General features: G+C 44.6%; 1 protein-coding gene across 1 annotated transcript in view; it reads left to right on the forward strand.

The window, feature by feature from the left end:
- The window catches only part of mrvi1 (murine retrovirus integration site 1 homolog), a 127,073-nt gene that overhangs the window by 15,967 nt on the left and 90,512 nt on the right, over nucleotides 1-20,594 (forward strand). The gene's annotated exons all lie outside the window — the stretch shown is intronic.

Raw genomic sequence — 20,594 nt, forward strand, 5'->3', positions numbered from 1 at the left:
TCCTTGATTATGCTGGCTGCTTTTCTGAGGCAGCGATTGGTGTAGACAGAGTCAATAGATGGGAGGCTGGTTTGCTTGTTGTATTGGGCTACATTCACAACTTTTTGTAGTTTCTTGCGGTCTTGGTCAGAGCAGGAGACATACCAAGCTGTGATCCATCCGGATAGGATACTTTCTATGGTGCATCTGTAAAAATTGGTGAGAGTTGTAGCAGACATGCCAAATTTTCTTAGCTTCCTGAGAAAGTAGAGACGTTTGTGGGTTTTCTTAACTGTAGCGTCGGCATAGAGGGACCAAGTTATTGGTGTTCAAGGTGTTTCCATTTGAGCAAGGAGCCATCATAAATCCAGTTGGGAATTCAGAAGAAATGTCTTTATCCCAGGGAGTGGTGGGAATGTGGAATTTGTTACCGGGGGAGTGATTGATGCAGTTATGTTTAACAGGAAGCTCAATAAACAAATGAGGGTGCAAAGAATAAAAATGCTGATTGCATCAGATGAAGTAGGGTGGGCAACAGTTTGTGTGGAGCATAAACATTGGTATGGAAGCAGTGGGCTGTATAGCCTGTTTCTGTGCTGTAAATAACCACCAGATTCCACTTAATCACGTGTATCATTTTGTGTAGTTTAATGAAACCATGTATCCATTTCAATATTAAGTGCCAGTAATTAAAAGTGTGGGTAGATTGATGCATTGTGACAAATAAATAAACTTAACTAATAAAGGAGGCAGGAATTTGGTCTTCTGCCAATTTGACACAAGTATGACTGGATTTAGCTCCGGAATTGCTGAAACTACAGAGGCATTGCAACACTAAAGAGCGCCCCTGTTTTTGAAATAGTGTCATGGGATTTGTTTAGTCAGATGGGACTTTGCTTTAACAATTCCTCTGAAAGAAGGTACCTCAGACAATGCAGCACTCCCTCAGTAATGCAAGGGGATTGCCAGCCCAGAAGGTGGGCTTACACTTCTGACTCTGCCAATCAAACCACCACCTAACACTATGTTAAACAGGAAGCAAGACTGATTTTATAAACACTGGATTTGAAACAGAAGCACTGGTTGGCTAGTTGACTCAGAATAACATCAACTGTGCGGGATTCAAACCCCATTCTATCAGATGAAAACTTGGGGCCACCACTTTGCCTCGCACCATAGTGAAGTCACAGCAGATGACTTGGCAATCCTCTAATTTGTTGCTGAATGTGATTTTCCTTAAGAAAAGATGATGGTGGGTCTTTTTGAACTTTGGCGGTTGATATGGTTTAGGCACAGTGCTAAAGTGATATAGAGGATGCTACCTGAAGAAAAATATGAAATAAGTGATGGATTTGATCCTTTTCAATTGATTCTCAGGATGTGTGAGCGTCACTGGCAATGCCAGGATTTATTGCCCATTCCTAGTTACCTCTTGAGAAGGTGGTGATGGGTCTTTGTCTTGAGCCACTGCAGTTAACGTGGGTGAAAGTGGTCCACCCATGCTGTTAGCTCAGGAGTTCCAGGGTTTTGGTCTCTGTTCAGAGATTGGTAAGAATGGTTGTGGAACTCTCTAATATATGGAGTGGTTGAGGTGACAAATATTTAAAGGGAGGCCAGATAAACACGCAAGGCAAGAAGGAATAGCAGGATTTGATGATAGGGTGAGGTGAAGTAGGGTTGAGGAGGTTTGTGTGTGTGCGTGCATGTGAGAGAATGAGCGTGTGGGGGCGCATGAGGTCAGGGAACTTGCAGGTTGTGATGTTCCCATCATTGCCATTAAAAGGTGAATATGTTACGCCGAGAAAATATAAATAAACAGAGGGAGAAAAAAACAGCATAGAATATTCAAACAGCAGCTGAACACGATGGGGGAGTAAGAAATCACAACATTAAAGTCCTCCTTGATACAGCACAGCCAAATGTTGATAATATCTGCTTCATTCAATTAATAATAATCTTGATCCCGAGTCAGTAGATCGTCAGTTTAAACCCCACTTCATATAATCGAATCCCTACAGTGAAGAAGGAGGCCATTCAGCCGATCGAGCCAGCACTGAAAACAATCCCACCCAAGTCCTATCCCCATAATCCCACATATTTACCCTGCTAGTCCCCACCAAGGGGCAATTTACCATGGCCAATCCACCTAACCTGCACATCTTTTGAATGTGGGAAAAGACCGGAGCACCCAAAGGAAACCACGCCAACACAGTGAGAATGTTTAAACTCCACACAGATAGTTACCCTGAGGCCAGAATTCTACCCTGGTCCCTGGCACTGTGAGGCAGCAATGCTAACCACTATGCCACCCTTGAGCCCATGGGCTCTTACAGAGTCCATTGTTTTGAGAAAAGGAATACTGCTTGAGGGCACGGTAGCACAGCGGTTCTTCACAGCACCAGGGACCCGGGTTCAATTCCCGACTTCAGTCACTGTCTGTGTGGAGTTTGCACATTCTCCCCATGTCTGCATTTCCTCCCACATTCTGAAAGACGTGCTGGTTAGGTGACTGAACAGGCGCCAGACTATAACAACGAGGGGAATTTCACAGTTATTTTATTGCACTGTTAATGTAAACCTTACTTGTGACTAATAAATTAACTTTAACTCATATTAAACTGAGGCCACAGCTGCCAATTCTTTGCTTTGTTGTACTCCTTTGAAGATGCATTGAAGATGTTTCACTGGGACTCAACACCAGTGTGTTTCATTCTGAGGGACTGCAGTTCATGTGGGATGAGTCCTAACAAGGCCAAGCATCTCACTCTAGCTGTGTCTCATCAGTCTGCAGAACTATGTGTAAGAAAAATAGAATTTGCATTTATATAGTGCTTTTCACATCCACTGGGGGTTCCAAAATACTTCATGGGCGACCAGTTTTTGAAGTGAATGCAACCACTCCTAGCAAATCAAGATCCTGTGGAAATCTGTGAGATTAATTATCTTGTTATTTTCTTGTTAATAAATTAATTATCTTAAGGCGGCAAGATGGCACAGTGGTTAGCACCACTGCCTCACAGTGTTAGGGATCCCGGTTTGATTCCTGGCTTGGGACACTGTCCATATGGAGTTTGCATGTTCTCCCCGAGTCTGCATGGGTTTCCTCCGGGTGCTCCGATTTCCTCCCACAGTCTAAAGCTGGTTAGGTACATTGGCCATACTAAATTCTCCCTCAGTGTACCCGAACAGGGTGTGGTGACTAGGTGAGCTTCACAATAATTTCAATGCAGTGTTAATGAAATCCTACTTGTGACACTAATAAATAAACTTTAACTTTAAACTTTAAATCTAAGATAATCACCAATATTATCCAATAGAGAATTTAGAAGAAAGTTATTTACCCAGGAAATGGTCGGGATATAGAACTTGTTACCATAGGATGTGATTGAGACGAATAGTAGAGATGTATTGAAGGGGAAGTGAGTTAGATAAATGCCAGGGGCAGAAAGGAATACAAGGATATTGAAATAACTCCTTAGAGGCCAATGTCCCGTCACCAGATTCCCTTTATTTACAACTCAATTCCATTCCTAAGAGTGTTTCAGGCACAAAGTTAGAATCCGGAGTGACAGTGGTAATCACACTCCCGTATTTGTATGCTGATGAGATTCCCTGATTGGGCAGGCACTCATTACCTCAATCAGGGAGCTCATACTCCAAGAGGCCAACCTCATGGGGCTCATTGAGGTCATTACAGATATGCTGCTAGGATGAAACAGGATGGGAGGAAGCACGTGCAGAGCACAAACACTGGTTTCTCCTGTTGGGCCGATTGAAAATTTGATGTTTTTACAAAAGTATCTGCATTTCAGAAAGAATTTATGTGAGCAACGTGGGGCATTTCTGAGAAATGTGGAAAGGCTGCAAATAAATTGGCGTATGCCTTATAAAGTAACAAATTATGTGGTGTTAACTGTTGGAGCTATGCTGAACAGAATCATGATGTGGGTATGCCGGCGTTGGACTGGCGTAAACACAGTAAAAAGTCTGACAACACCAGGTTTTAGTCCAACCTATTTATTATATTTATTTATTATATAAATAGGTTGGACTAAAACCTGGTGTTGTCAGACTTTTTACTGTGAACAGAATCATTACAGGGAATGAATTCCACCCTGTGTGCCCATGATTCTCTATAACAGGGCCACACATACCAGAAAACAATTTGTTTTTTAATGTAGTTGCCCATGACCCAAACACATCTAAAATAAGAGGCACATCGTTAAGAGTTGCAACAGGAACTGATCAAGTTTGATCATGGTTTTATCTTTCCCTCCAAGAGGAAGGGACATGCTATCTTTAAAATACAGAGCATTGGGTATCTGTTCCAAATTGTCAGTCACCGTGCAAACTGACCAGTTGCAGTTTGATGCCAGGCCACTCTTCACTGAAGAGCGATCATCCGTCGGGATCATTTCAAGGTCTGTTATGGAAGACAAAAGAGAAGTGTGGTGTTACCATTTGAGAGCTAGTTTGTAAATTTCTGGCTTCAGGTCAGTGACCATTTTTCATTTTATAAGAGCTTTCTTTTACAAGAATTTTTTTTACCATTAGGAATGCAATATAAATGTGAATTGTTACAGCAACTGAAGAATGGAGAGTTGATCAACGCAAGATTATCACAGTAGTAGACTGATGTGACACTGGGCTGAGGCCATCAGTGGATAGGGAGAAGATTGGCCGTACAAGAAAGAAAGATCTTTGAATTTCTGTAGCACCTTTCACAACTTTGGGATGCGTTAAGGACCTTTCTAGTGAGTCAAGTACTTTCAAAGTGTAATTGCTGTTGTAATTGCAGGAAACTCAGCAGCCGGTTTGTGCAAAGCAAGCTCCCACATGTGGTAATGATCAGTTTATCAGTTTTAGTGCTATTGGTTGAAGGATAACTATTGACATGGATATAACACTCAGTTGTTGAATTTGATCCTGTTCACTATCGATCCTCACTGTGCTTGATTGGTTAAGTCTGGGTGTGGACTCAGAGAAAAGAAAACAAGCTGTAGATAGAGCTAAAATCTAGAACTGAAGCATAGAGTGGACATTTTAAAGCACAGTGAATAACGCACAAAGAAACATGTCATCTATACATAGCTCCAAGTTATAAAATATATATCACAGGATCCCAATGTGAATCCTCGTCCTTCTTCTTGTTAGTAAACACAAATATTTACTTTGTTCTGAGGTCATAATTCTAGAACTGTCATTTCCATTGAGCCTCAGGACTTCTTCACGTGCATCAGCCCGGAAATGCATAGTCTTTTTTTATGTTTTTGGGTCTTCTGCACACATGCAATTGGTATTGTTCATGTCTTTAGACCAAGAACCAGCTCTACATACATGAGGAAGACAAAGAAGTAAAACAAATCCGATGACCTGAACTGCAGCAACATTCATGAAATGGTGGTCTCAGAGAACAAGACACAGGGAGGGGGACAGGCAGAAGGTCCCAAACCAGGGACTGGAATTGAAAAAAGTGCCAGAAGAAAGTCAGAGGTAGCAACAAAGACAGGAATCAGAAATTGATCCTGTTGAGTCAAGATAAATGATAGAAGTGGACAGAAAGACTCCCATATAAAAAAAGATCTACAAGGAGCAGACTTGAAATGAAGTGGACTTGGTATAAGCCCAGACAGTCTGAGAGGGCAGCAGAAGTTGGTGACTCCACGCCATAAGAGCCATAAGGGCAAAGGTACCCTTTTGGGGCAATGGTGTTCTACTTGGTATGGCCAAATATCTGAAACTGTGCTTGGAAGGTGAAGCATGAGTGTACTTGGAGATCCAGAGGAAAGGAATCTCAGAAGGTGAGATTGAAACCATAGAAGTGAATCCTTGTTGAAGCCTTCCAAGTGGGTGTGACATTTGGAGAGAATTCCAAGGCGAGTTCTTCAAATGTGGGGATTGGAAGCCTTCGTGAGAAAGACAGAGTTTCAATGAGATCAGTTAGCTCACAGCGTGACAAGCATCTGTGTGGGTTGTTGAGAAATCCATAGAATCTCCTTTGGCTACATCAATCATTGACCGTACCATGTACTAATCCTGAATATTAGATTATAAGATAGACATAGTAAACTGTTTTATCTTGCCAAATTTGTATGTTTCTAGAGTGATAAACCTGTGTTGAAAGGATAATGATTATTCAAATCATTTTATTGTGTTTTTATTGAGATCCTTCCAAACGTTTTGATTACTGTTGCATACTTAATTTCTCTTGTTTAATAAATGCTTTATTCTTAGTGTTAAAAGTTCATCAGCAGAATCCTGTGAATTTGTTGAGTAACTTCCTCTGTAGCTTTGAAGTGGGTGGCATGGTAGCACAGTGGTTAGCATTGCTGCCTCACAGCTCCAGGGACCTGGGTTCAATTCCTGGCTCGGGTCACTGGCTGTGTGGAGTTTGCACATTCTCCTTGTGTCTGCATGGGTTTCCTCCAGGTGCTCTGGTTTCCTCCCACAGTCCAAAGATGTGCGGTTTAGATTGATTGGCCGTGCTAAAAATTGTCCCTTAGTGTCCTGGGATGTGTAGGTTAGAGGGATTAGAGGGTAAATGTGTGGGGATAGGGCCTGGATTGTGGTCGATGCAGACTGGATGGGCTGAAGGGCCTGTTTCTGCACTGTAGGGTTCTATGATTCTATGATCTATCAATTGGCTTCGCCTGAGAACCTGACCTGTCCAGGACTGCCATCAGCCAGGATTGTAACGTTCTTTCAATATTTCCATCGTACCTTCTTCATTCTCCAGAGAAAGCCGACTGGACAGTAGTTTAATGCATAAACAGAAAATACTGGAAAGTCTCAGCAGGTCTGATAGCATCTGTGGAGAGAGAATAGAGCCAACGTTTTGAGTCTGGATGACCCTTCATCAGAGCTGAGAGTTCTCTCCCCACAGATGCTGTCAGACCTGCTGAGATTTTCTGTTTCTGTTTCAGATTCCAGCTTCCGCAGTATTTTGCCTTTACCTCAGTAGTTTAATGTCTCATTCAAAAAAACAACTCCTCCAACAGTGCAGCAGTCTCTCAGTATCGCACTGGGAGTGTCAGCGTAGATTATGTACTTAAGTTTCTGGACTGGGGTAGCGGACTTGGAGAAGTCTTTATAGACAGAGACTAGACAGTTAGTAGACTGGGGGGTAGACAGAGGCTAGACTGACTGTCAACAGACTGGGAGGTGACAGACTTGTTTTCTCCTTCTCAATAAGAGACGCACCAGCCTGCTAAACAGTTTTATTTTCAGGGTTAACCTCGGTTTTAGGAGAACTATAAATAAGTTAAGATGTCATTATGAATCATGCTGTTGCAATGTACCAAGATATTGCATTAAGAACCAATTAAAGAATAATGAATTTAGCCTTTTAAAAAGCACCCAATAAAAGTGACATTGGATATGTGAAATGTTAGTGTAAACTTTCACTGGACTATGGCTCAGGCATGATTCCTTTTTTACTCTCCTAAAGACAGATCTCCTGGGGTGTTGCTGATAGATGGAGTGATGTTGTTTTGACATATCCTCATCCTGGGCTGGTAAACAGCACACTGTTGAAGGTCTAGTGAGTTTATTGGCGCTCAAAGGAGTTGGGGAAGACAATGAAAATAAAATTAATTCAATCGCTTTGAGCGTCGCTGGCAGCCATTGCTCATTCCTAGTTCCCTTTGAGAAGGTGGTGGTGAGCTGCCTTCTGCAGTCCCTGGGGTGTAGGTACACCCACAGTGCTGTTAAGGGAGGGAGTTAGAACATAGAACATAGAACACTACAGCACAAACAGGCCCTTCGGCCCACGAGTTGCACCGATCACATCAACACCTACCAATCCATAGACCTATCTATAACCCCCAATCCCATTAAATCCCATATACTCATCCAGAAGTCTTTTAAAAGACCCCAGCGAGTTCGCCTCCACCACCACTGACGGCAGCCGATTCCATTCACTCACCACCCTCTGAGTGAAAAACTTACCCCTAACATCTCCTCTGTACTTGCCTCCCCAGCACCTTAAATCTGTGTCCTCTCGTAGCGACCATTTCAACCCGGGGAAATAGCCTCTGAGAATCCACCCTATCTATTCCTCTCAACATTTTATAAACCTCTATCAGGTCGCCTCTCAACCTTCATCTCTCCAGGGAAAAGAGTCCCAGCTCCCTCAACCTAACTTCATAAGGCATGCCTCCCAATCCAGGCAACATCCTTGTAAATCTCCTCTGTACCCTTTCAATAGCTTCTACGTCCTTCCTATAGTGAGGCGACCAGAACTGCGCACAGTACTCCAAATGAGGCCTGACAAGGGTCTTATAAAGTTGCAGCATTACCTCCCGATTCCTAAACTCAATCCCTCGATTAATGAAGGCCAGTACACCATACGCCTTCTTGACCACATCCTCCACCTGCGAGGCCGATTTAAGAGTCCTGTGGACCCGGACCCCAAGATCCTTCTGCTCTTCAACACTACTAAGACTCCTGCCCTTGATAGTGTACTCGTTCATCCCATTGGTTCTGCCAAAATGGACGACTACACATTTATCCGCGTTGAAGTCCATCTGCCACTTCTCCGCCCAGTCCTGCATCCTATTTATGTCCTGCTGCAACTTTTGACATCCTTCCAGACCATCCACAACACCACCGACCTTCGTGTCATCAGCGAACTTACTTACCCATCCCTTCACTTCCTCATCTAGGTCATTTATGAAAATGACAAACAGCAAGGGTCCTAGAACAGATCCCTGGGGCACTCCACTGGTGACTGACCTCCATGCCGAAAAAGACCCATCCACAACCACTCTCTGCCTTCTGCAGGCAAGCCAGTTCTGGATCCACAAGGCCAAAGGCCCTTGGATCCCATGCCCTCTCACCTTCTCAAGAAGTCTTGCATGGGGGACCTTATCAAACGCCTTGCTGAAGTCCATGCACACCACATCCACTGCACTTCCTTCGTCAATGTGTTCAGTCACATTTTCGAAGAACTCAACTAGGCTCGTAAGGCACGGCCTGCCCTTGACAAAACCATGCTGACTATTTCTGATCATGTCAAACCTCTCCAAATGCTCGTAAATCTTGTCCCTCAGAAGCCTCTCCATCAGCTTACCAACCACTGAGATCAGACTCACCGGTCGGTAATTTCCCGGGCTATCTCTGTTCCCTTTCTTGAAAATAGGAACTACATCCGCAATCCTCCAATCTTCCGGAACCTCTCCCGTCTCCATTGACGACGCAAAGATCATCGCCAGGGGCTCTGCAATCACTTCCCTCGCCTCCCACAGTATCCTGGGGCACATCCCATCTGGTCCCGGTGACTTATCTATCTTGATAGAATTCAAAAGTTCTAACACATCCTCCTCCTTAATATCCACACACTCAATCTTTTCCATCTGCTGCAAATCCGTAGCAAAATCTCCCAGATCAGTTTCCACTGTGAATACTGAGGTAAAGTACTCATTAAGCACCTCTGCCATTTCTTCTGGTTCCACACAGACCTTTCCCCCTTCACCTTTTATAGGTCCTATTCCTTCTCTTCTCATCCTTTTACTTTTCACATATTTATAGAAGGCCTTGGGATTCTCCTTAATCTTACCCGCCAAGGTCTTCTCATGACCCCTTCTGGCTCTCCTAATTTCCCTGCAGGGGTTTGACCCAGTGACAGTGAAGGAACAGCGATGTATTTCCAAATCAGGATGGTGTGTGCACATGGAGGGAATCTTGTTCCGTGTCCCTGCTGCCCTTGTCCTTCTAGAGGGTGGTGGTCAGGGGTTTGGGAGGTGCTGTCTAAGGAGTCTTGATGAGTTCCTGCAGTGCATCTTGACACATGGTACACACTGCTGCCATTGTGCGTTGATGGTGGAGAGAGTAGATATTTGTGGATGAGGTACTAGCCAAACAGGCTACCCTGTCCTGGATGGCAACAAGCTTCTTGAGTGTTATTGGAGCTGCACCCATCCAGGCAAGTGGAGAATATTCCATTGCACTTCTGACTTGTGCCTTGTAGATGGTGGACAAGCTTTGGGTAGTTTAGAGTTACTCACTGCAGGATTCCTAGCCTTTGACCTGCTTTGGTAGTCACGGTATTTATATGGCCATTCCAGTTTAGTTTCCAGTCAATGGTAACCCCCAGGATGTCAGTAATGGGGGAAACAGTGCTGGTAATGCCATTGAATGTGAAACGGTGATGGTTGGATTGGAGATAGTCATTGTCTGCTACTTGTGTGGCATGAATGTTACTTACCACTTGTCATCCCAAGCCTGGACATTGTCCAGGTCTTGCTGCATTTGGGTATAAGCTGCCTCAGTATCCGAGTCACCGCAAATGGTGCTGAGCGTTGTGCAGTCATCAGCGAACATTACATTTCTGACCTTGCAGTGGAAGGAAGGTCATTGGTGAAGACGGCTGGGCCTAGGAGGAGTGAGGTGAGCTGCAGTCATAAGAGGGTTGGTGAGGCGGCCCATGGGATTTGAAAATTCAAACTGGGAAGAGAATTAGAGTAGGAGGGAAGGGGGCAGCGAGGGTAGCGCAGGTTGCCAAGGGAGGCGAGAGTAGAAATTTAGAATGGAAATCATCAGACATTGAGAAATGTAAGGAATTACCTGTAACTATGTGTAATACTCACTTCAATTGCACAAACAATGGGCCAGTCCCACCACTGTTTTATAATAAATACTGCAGGCTGTGGATCCAATCTAAGCACCTCCACAATTTGTATGGCAGCTTTCAGAAACATGGCTTCATGGTCTGACTACCCAGGGAGGTCAACTGCTGTCATGGTCATAATGATATAGCTTGGGTGTAGGCCATACAGCCCATCAGGCCTGGTGTTATCCCTTTAAAAGAGCTATCCAACTCGTCCCTCGCCCGCCTGCTGTTTTCTCCAAAAGCTCTGTAAATTTTCTCCTTTCCAAGTCTTCATCTGTTTGTTTTTTGTAAATTATTATTGGACCTGCCTCCACTGTACTTTCAGGCAGCGCATCTCAGGTCAGAGCTGGCTGCTTTACAAAAGAATTCTCACCTTCCCTCCCGGTTTGTTTACCAGTTGTGAAAACAAAGTCAATATGTGTGATAATCTGCAGGTCGGCACTGAGTAAGAAGTGGCCATGGAAAGCTCCTGGTTTGTGGCAAATAGCCAGCTGCTGCACTGACATCCCGATATCAGCTTCCAGCTGCCTCCCATCCCACCATTTAAACACTGCTCAATGCTGCCTCTAGAGGAGGGGAGGAAAATGCACGCTTACAACATGGGTCTGGTCCAATATCCTGGCATTTGGCTACATTCAATCAAAGTTAATTGGACACATTGGGGTGGAAGTTGGTTCACATTTTATCTGTCTTTTTGCTGTAAAACGGGCTCAATGTAAACCAGTTCCTGGCGGGAGTTCCTGATGGCTGGATGAAAACCAACGCTGGATTAATTTAAGAATGTGAGGGAGGCTCACATGCCAATCTCAGCCTCCAAGAGACAGGCTTCTTTCCTAACCAGGTGACAGTGGACTGACCTAGACATGAAATTCAAAACCGTTAACCATATTAGTTATTCATATAATCTACCCCTTCCCCCCCCCCCACCACCATCACCACCTTGGCAGACATTGCAGGTCATAAAATCATAGACTCCTACAGTGCAGAAGGAGACCATTCGGCCCATTGAGTCTGCACTGACCACAATCCCACCCAAGCCCTATCCCCATAATTCCATATACTTACCCTAGCTAGTCCCGCTGATACTAAGGGGCAACTTAGCATGGCCAATCCACCTAACCCACACATCTTTGGACTGTGGAAGGAAACCGCAGCACCTGGAGGAAACCCGCGCAGACACGAGGTGAATGTGCAAACTCCACACAGATGGGGACCAAGCCAGGAATTGAACCCAAGTCCCTGGTGCTGGAAGACAGCAGTGTTAACCACTGTGCTACCGTGCTATAGGTTCCTGCATGAATTCTAATTCCCCTCCTGAACCCAATCCTGAATTCTTATCTTTCTCTCTCCACCCAAACTCCACATCTTCAATCTTCTAAACACTCTCTTTCTCTGCCACCCAGTCTCCCACCCCGCCGATTCCCAGTTTGCCTCTCGCTGTCCTGTCTAATCCCGAATCTCCAACCACTAATCTCTCTGTCTCTCCTTGCCAAGTCCAAATTCCCTGAGCTCCATTCACTAAACTGTCCCTGTCTTCGCCAGCCCCTTATCACAGTCTCTTTTTCTTAAGTACCCATCTCCCCTCAGCCTCTCCCTCACTCTCTCTCTCTCCCCCTTCCCCTCAGCCTCTCTCTCCCACTCTCTCTCCCTTCCCCTCAGCCTCTCCCTCTCTCTCTCTCCCCCTTCCCCTCAGCCTCTCTCTCCCTCTCTCTCTCTCCCCCTTCCCTGGGTCCCAGTCTCCTGGTCCTGAGCCAGTCAGTGGGGCAGATGTGATATGATGGAGAGAAGAAGCAGGGGCACAGATTTGTCTCATTTGATTTATTATTGTCACTGTGAAAAGTATTTTTCCTGACGTGCTATACGGACAAAACATACAGTTCATAGAGTACATAGGGGAGAAGGACAGTAGAGGGTACAGAATATAGTGTTACAGTCATAGCCAGGGTGTAAGGGATTGAAATAGATTGAATTTGTTAGAGAGTTTATAAGGCACGGTGGTTAGCACTGCTGCCTCACAGCGCCAGGGTCCCAGGTTCAATTCTGGCCTTTGGTCACTGTCTGTGTGGAATTTTCACTTTCTCCCTGTGTTTGCGTGAAGCTCCTCCGGTTCTCCTGTTTCTTCCCACGGTCCAAAGATACGTGGGCTAAGTTGACTGGCCATGCTAAATTGCTTCTACTGTCAGGGGGATTAGCAGGTTAAATGTGCCAGGTTATGGGAATAGGGCCTGTATTGTATGGTATGGATGCACAAATGTATGAATTTTAGTTTATTTATTATTGTCACAAGTAAGCTTACATTAACACTGCAATGAAGTTAATGCGAAAATTCCCTAGTCGCCACACTTTGGCACCTGTTCGGGTACACTGAGGGAGAATTTGGCATGGCCAATACACCTAACCAGCACTTCTTTTGGACTGTGGGAGAAAACTGGAGCATCCGGAGGAAACCCACGCAGACACAGGGAGAATGCGCAGACTCTGCACGGATAGTCACCCAAGGCTGGAATTGAACCTGGGTCCCTGGCGGCGTGAGGCAGTAGTGCTAACCAACTGTGCTGCCCTGCCGTCCACAGCAATTGAGGGAATGTCGGTAAACAAGAATTGTTCACAGTTTTGATCATGGCTGTAGGATTATTGGCTGGAATTCAAAGCCAGCGGGAAATCCAGTCCTGCTGACGGCACATCCGCACCATGGGTTTCCCGATGGCATGGGGCGGAATCAATGGGAAAATCCCATTGACAGCGGCGGGACCAAAATATCCTGTCGCCGGCAAGCAGGGGGAAGTCTCCCACTACAAGAAACATGAGGCAGGGATACTAGAGAATCCTGCCCAATAACATTATACTGGGGGCACAGTCAAAGACAAATTTCCACTATGTGTGGACAATAACACCCCATTCTATCCTATCCTTCAAAGTAACACATATTTCACATTGAGCAATTGCAGCCTTGCTAGCAATCACGAGGGAAGACTGACTCACGTTAGTAAGATCAGTAGAGAAATAAATGCAATAAACACAAATATAGAAATAGGAGGAGGCCATTCAGCCCCTTGAGATGCTTCCACCATTCAGTGAGATCATGGTTGATCAGTATATTGAGCCCATCTCTCTACTTTTGTCCCATGACCCTTAATAACCTCGCATAACAAATTTTGGTTTTCAAATCTTCAATTGACTTCCAGCTGAAAAGGGGGGAGAAGTTACAGACTCCCCTTTGTGTGCAGATCCACCATCAGCATCCAGGGGGTTACCATTGACCAGAAACCCAAGAGCCTTCACATTCACTCCAATTTAATATTATGCCCCCAAAGTAATGTTCCAATAATCATCCCTGCACTGCAAATATATTTTTGGCACACTCTATGAAACTGAATGTCACGGTGACATTTTTTTGCTTCGCTTCGATGGTCTTTGCCACAATCCATTGTGATCACCAGTAAACTAATCATGTTGACAGAACATGTTAGCCTTAGCTAGTTGAGGGAATGTGTTCCTGGACCCTATAACTGAAACAGAATTACTGATGTACTCTTCTGCCAAACATGGCCAATCAGCCTGTGATTGTATGAGTAAGATAGAAAGACCAATATTTACATTGGGCCTTTCATGCCACAAGGATGACCCAAGGCCCTTAACTGTCAACAAATTACTTTTTGAAATATAGTCACTGTTGTAATCATAGAATCTCTACAGTACAGAAGAGACCATTTGACCTATTGAGTCTGCACTGACTCTCTATCAGAGTATCTCACCCAGGCCCTCTCCCCCATCCTATTCCCATAACCCCATGCATTTCCCATTGTTAATCCATCTCATCCTTGGGACACTAAGGGGCAATTGAGCATGGCCAATCCACCTAACCTGCACATCTTTGGACTGTGGGAGGAAACTGGAGCACTCAGAGGGAACACATGCAGACACAGGGAGAACTCCAGTGACCCAAGGCCAGAATCAAACCCAGGTGCCCAGCGCTCTGAGGCAGTAGTGCTAACCGCTGGGCAACCCTGCCACCCCATGTAGGTTGAAAGAAATAAAGCAGCAAAATTTGCCAATTAGTTGGTGTGTGCCATCCCTAGAAGTACTCTCACATCGGGGAGAATTGGCCCTGCCACTAGTCACTGCAAGTCTCTACCAACATCAGCACCGTGAATGATAAAGTAGCCAGGTATTTGTGATATTGATTGAGGGATAAATATTGGCACAAGGCACTGGGGAGCACCTCCCTTCTCTTCCTTGAAATGATGCCTTGGATTCAAGATAGACCATTTGGGATGGAGGTGAGGAGACATTTCTTCACCCAAAGAGTGGTGAGGCTGTGGAATTCATTATCACAGGAAGTAGTTGATGCCAAAACGTTGAATGTATTCAAGAGGCGGCTGGATATAGCACTTGGGGCGAATGGATTCAAAGGTCATGAGGAGAAAGCAGGGTTAGGCTATTGAGTTGGATGATCAGTGATGATCGTGATGAATGGCGGAGCAGGCTTGAAGGGCCAAATGGCCTCCTCCCGCTCTTATCTTCTATGTTTCTTGGATCTCCTACATCCACCCGAATGGAAAGAAATGACGCCTATTTAACCTCTCAGTCTCTCTCAGCACTGCATTAGAGTGTTGCCATAGATTATGGGCTAAAGTCTTTGTTGTGAGGCTTGGGTTCATGACTTAGAGACAAGACTGCTACTCAATGAGCCACTGGTTGATTCCCAGTAAACTTGTCGATCAAAGACGCATAACTCTGGTGTAGATCGAAATAGGTCATTATTGCACAACTTAAAATATAAGTTCAAATTAGCAGGACGCTAGGTTCTTGACTCACATCCCATGGATATAAATTTGAATCTTGAATGAGTTCTGTTTTAGATTAAAAGATGAGCTTTGATCTCGACTGGAACAAATGGATGGTCTTTGATGTGCATTGGAGCGAATGATTTTCTTTTCTAATTATTTATGCACTGTGCATGTCAATAGCAAGGCCAGCATTTATTATCCATTCTTGAATGTCCTTGCGAAGGTGGTGGTGAGCTGTATCCATGTAGGGGACCGATGCTCACAATGCTCTTTTGAGAGGGAGCTCCAGGATTTTGACAGTGAAGGGCTGACTGTACAGTTCTGAGTCAGGATGGGATATGGCTTGGCGGGGAACTTGGAGCTGGTGGTGTTGACATGCTGAAAGCCAGGGTGCCGATGCCAAAACAACAAAAATCAGGGATACGCAAGAGAACAAAATGCAGAGACGCAGCGATATCAGCGGCTGTATGTCGGGAGGCTCTGGCTCTGTTTAGTCCAAGTCCTACTCCAGAGGGACTTAAACCGACAGTCGCAGTGCAGCACTGAGGGAGTTCTGCACTATTGGAGGTACTTTTTTTTTGATGAAATATTAAACCAAGCTGACCTTTCAAGTGAATGTAAAAGATCATATGGCACTACTTTGAAAAGAGCTGGGGATTTCTCCCCAGCGATCCAGAAAATATTTATCCCTTAAGCAACACCTAAAGGGCAGATTATCTGGCAACAATCACATTACTGTATATGGGAGCTACTTTGCACAATTTGGATGCTGTGCTTCCAACATTTTAATGGTGACCACACTCCAAAAGTACTTTATCGTTTCTAAGGAGCTGTGAGCCACCCTGAGACCATGAAAAGTGCTGTAGCAATGCAAATCTTCCTGTCTTTATCTGTGCTGGTGTTCCTGTGGTCTAAGTCATATAGAGACGAGAACTGACAACAGTACTCCAAATCTGGACAAGCCCAGGTATATATGGAAACTAAAGCTGTGCGCAGTGCTCCAAGTGTGGTCAGACCAAGGTACAACACATGCTTAACATAAACTAGACTGTGACCACATTTGGAAAAGAACAGTTATGAAAGGAAATAGTGAACACAGTGCAAAGAGTGACTGAAACCACAGGCAGTGAGAGGCAAAGCGGAGAAGGAATCAGGTAGAGAGATGAATCAAGTTAAGGAGAGTAGTGAAATATGTTGTCAAATGTTGCGTGTAGTTGGGTAGGTCTCATGAAGAGGTTCTGACCCTTGTACAGTTTAATGGTAAGTTTTTATTAACTGTTGGTAACCATGTGCAAATATACAGTATAGGGTCTTGGGGCTATCTCCATGCTTGCCTCTACACATGTCTCTGCCCAGTACAAGATTGCTCTCTAGACTTGGGCCATGTCTTTCTTTACATCACTCTGTGGGTGGTACTTTATTTATCCTACATTAACCATTTCAATGCCAAGTATTTATGCTACACCTTCCCCAAGGCTTTCTCTGACGTAGTTACAATGTACTCCTGTTTCCCCTACATATGTTTCTTCCTTCTTCTATCCATTTTCTCCCACTCACCCCTCCCCCACAAAGCCTCTATTTACAGATTCAGGTGGTTGGAGGATGGGGGGGCATTCTTTATAATTCTTTCGGACCTTGAGCAGAATTTTTTGATTTTTTTTTCAAAGTGTTGTCTCCAGCAGGAAAAGCAGATGGCAGCCACCACCCCACTCTGCCCCCACACCCCACACCAATTCACGATCCTCACAAGACAGACAAACAAGATCCAAGATCACAAGAAAACACCTGATCTTGGGCTTGATCTGAGGGGGAGTTTTTCCATCCTCCCCACCACGAGAATCATAGCGAGCAAGAGGCGGAACTTGCAAAGGGTCCGTTGATGTAGGGCGAGATTTTCTGGTTTTTGAGTGAGCGTGGCTGGAAACTTCTGCCCTTTATCTTTGTTATTTAATTTATTTTTCATTTAGAAATATAGAAGCTAGAAGCAGGAAGAGGCCATTCAGTCCTATGAACCTGCTCTGCCATTCATTTTGATCATGACTGATCACGAAATTCAATATCTTGATTCAGCCTTCCTCCCATATCCCTTGATCCCTTTAGCCCCAAGAGCTATACCTAATTTCTTCTTGAAATCGAACAACCTTTTGGCCTCAACTACTTTCTGTGGTAGTGAATTCTACACATTCACCAGCTTCCGGATGAAGAAATTTCCCCTCATCTCAGTTCTAAAAGGTTTATCTCTTATCCTCAAGCTATAACTCTAGTTCTGGACTCCCCCGCCATCAGGAACATTCCTTCTGAATCTACCCTGTCTAGTCCTATAGAATTTTATAAGTTTTTACGAGATCCCCTCTCACTCTTCTAAACTCCAGTAAACATAATCCTAACTGACTTAGTTTCTCCTCAGATAACAGACCTGCCATCCCAGGAATCAGCCTGGTAAACCTTCGCTGTATTCCCTCTATAGCAAGGACACCCTTCCTCACATAAGGGCACCCGAACTGCACACAGTTTTGGAATGACCTTGGCTGTTATACAGTCAGGCGCTGACTCAATACTCAGGCTGTTTGTGATGTTCTGGAAAATGCCAATTCTGACAGCGGCTGAGTTAAAAGCTATTTTAAAACTCATTCTAGCCAAGAACTTAAGCTCTTTAGGTCACCCCTTCTCGGTCTTCTGACTCTCTGAGTATTTGAAGTGAGACCGCCATTGGATTTAACCGAGTCGTAGGCTGGAGTTTATTTCTGCCTCCTGCGTCCAATCCTGCTTTAAGCCTACCTCTGGCGATCTTCTTCTGAAGGGCAGCACGGTAGCACAGTGGTTGGCAATGCTGCCTCACAGCACCAGGGATCCAGGTTCGATTCTAGACTTGGGTCGCTGTCTGGCGTTTGCACATTCTCCCCGAGTTTGCATGGATTTCCTCTGGGTGCTCTGGTTTCCTCCCACACTCCAAAGATGTGCAGGTTAGGTCGACTGGCCTTGCTAAATTGCCTCTTAGTGTCATAAGGACTAGCAGGGTAAATACATAGGGTTACAGGGATAGGGCCTGGGTGGGATTGTGGTTGGTGCAGACTCGATGGGCCGAATGGCTGCCTTTTGCACTAGAGGGTTTCTATGAACTTTCACTTCTGGCGCTTTGCGTCAGGTCAGAATATTGCCCTTTTAATCTTCCAGGTTTGCAATTTATTCTCCAGCTTCTGTGCGGTTCTGCATTGTTCTGATAGCTGTCACCATGCTGTAAGATGTTGTGTGTAGTTTGGTAATACTCATGAACAGATTCTGAGTCTTGTTTAGTTTAACAGTAAGTGTTTATTAACTATGTATATACAGGAAAGAGCTAGACTAGGAGCTGTCTCCATGCTTGCATCTACACGTCTCTATCTAGTGCTGCCTCCGGACTTGGGTCATGTGTTCCTTTACATCACATTGTGGGTGGTACTGCACCCAATCCCGTGTTTCCCCTTTCTATGCCAGACCCTTGTACTACAAAATAAGCAGCAAATAGAAAGAAAATAATGCGTAAGGAAAATGAAAGATTTTGTAGCCCTGTACAAGGATAATTTGGATCTGAAACATTAACACTTTTTCTCTCCGCAGATGCTGCTAGGCCTGCAGAGTTTATCCAGCATTCTCTTTTTATTTATAAAATACTTTACTCTACTTCAGCTAGTCAGGCTCTGCATTATATTTGAGTCCTATTAAAATCCTAAAAAACAGGAATTCTATCATCTCTCAACCTTCTCTTTTAGAATGAGATCATGCCCAATTTAACCAACCATAGAATCATAGAATCTCGACAGTGCTGAAGGAGGCTATTTGGCCCATTGAGTCTGCACCAACAACAATCCCACCCAGGCCCTATTCTCGTAACCCCACATGTTTTACTCTGCTAATTCCCCTGACACTAAGGGGCAATTTAGCATGGCCTAACCTGCACATCTTTGGACTGTGAGATGAAATCGGAGCACCCTGAGGAAACCCATGCAGACACAGGGAGAATGTGCAAACTCCTCACAGACAGTGACTGGACGCTGGAATTGAACCTGGGTCCCTGGTGCTGTGAGGCACAGTGGGAACCATTATGCCACCATGCTGCTCCTCATAATCCAATCCCTCTGTTGTTACTGTCTTCTAGTTGCAATCCTTTTTACACTATGGTGACCATCATGCACACAGTATTATTGCAAGTCCAGTTACAGCATTGTTTGTGAAGTGTCAGAATTACTTCACTATTTTGACTCAATGAAAACCTTTTAATACTACCCAGGGGAGGTGGCGGCCTAGTGGTATTATTGCTAGACTATTAACTCAGGAACTCGGCTAATGTTCTGGGGATCCACAGCAGATGGTGGAATTTGAATTCAATAAAAAATATCTAGAATTAAGAATCCACTGATGACCACAAAACTATTGTCGATTGTCGGAAAAACCCATCTAGTTCACTAATACCTTTTAGAGAAGGAAATCTGCTGTCTTTCCCCAGTTTAGCCTACATGTGACTCCAGAATCAGAGCAATATCTGTCCCTAAACTATTCTTCCCTGAATCTGGTTACAATAGGGGTACCATGCGCATTCACAAGGGTCAAAGTAAGTGTAGGAAAATGCTTTGTTAAGATGGCGGCGCGGGCTCGTTGGGCCGAAGGGCCTGTTTCCCATGCTGGGTTGTTCTTTGTTCTTTTGTTCAATATGGCTCTTAGCTGCCCTCAGGCAATGAGGGATGGGCAATAAATGCTGGCTCAGCCAGCAACACCCATGTCCCATGAATAAATTTTAAAAAAAGCAATATTGCTTCACTCATGACCAGTGAGTATCTTAGGACAGTTTTTCTTTCAGGATCTCAAATCAGAGGACAAGGCCTGTGTTTGAAGGAGGGTAAATTCGATACTAATCTACTGGAAGTAATATTTCAGTGACTGAGTGACCAATTTAAAGAACAGATCCCGGGGAAAGTGGTAGACACAGAGATTGTTGATGAATTCCAAAGCAAATTAGAGAGATTTCTTAAATGTATCAAGGATTTGAGATGTGACATGCGGGAGTGTGTCATGTGGCTGAGGAGGAACGAAATGACTTATTTCCTCTGGTTCCCAAAGTTGTCCACACTGAGAGGATTCCTCACCTCATGCCTGGGCCTGTGGTAGCAGAGATGGATCTCTGTGATTAGTCAGTAACTCCATTATGGGATCATGTGACTATCAGGATGGTAGAAAGTGAA

Source organism: Carcharhinus amblyrhynchos, chromosome 6 (genome assembly GCF_965287045.1).
Source record: "Carcharhinus amblyrhynchos chromosome 6, sCarAmb.v2.hapA, whole genome shotgun sequence".
Lineage (NCBI taxonomy): Eukaryota > Metazoa > Chordata > Chondrichthyes > Carcharhiniformes > Carcharhinidae > Carcharhinus > Carcharhinus amblyrhynchos.